Raw genomic sequence first — 406 nt, forward strand, 5'->3', positions numbered from 1 at the left:
AAATACCATTACTTGTATGGTTTATTTCTTATTCAACTTAAATCTGACATATTTGCCAGACAGAAATCATGTGCATGTGGTAAAATTAAAAATTAGCTATTATCATATAAGACTGTCATCATTCACTGATTAGCCAATCCTGCAGAAGCTCTTATTACAGATAATAATGAATTGTACCTGGAACTATGATAATTTTCAGTCAATACTATACATTATTGTGTACTGTTTAGTCAATCGAACACTGAAAGTATGAAGACCTTTGAAAGGTATTCATCATGAATTCTGAAGCAGTACATTGACTGTTTTATATAATTTATTCATAATCTTTTCAGCTTATTAGCTGTAGACACTGAAACAAAACACATCTACCCATAGTAGTTCACCATTTAGCTTTTTTTTTTTTTAT

Source organism: Penaeus monodon, chromosome 15 (genome assembly GCF_015228065.2).
Source record: "Penaeus monodon isolate SGIC_2016 chromosome 15, NSTDA_Pmon_1, whole genome shotgun sequence".
In the NCBI taxonomy this organism is placed as follows: domain Eukaryota; kingdom Metazoa; phylum Arthropoda; class Malacostraca; order Decapoda; family Penaeidae; genus Penaeus; species Penaeus monodon.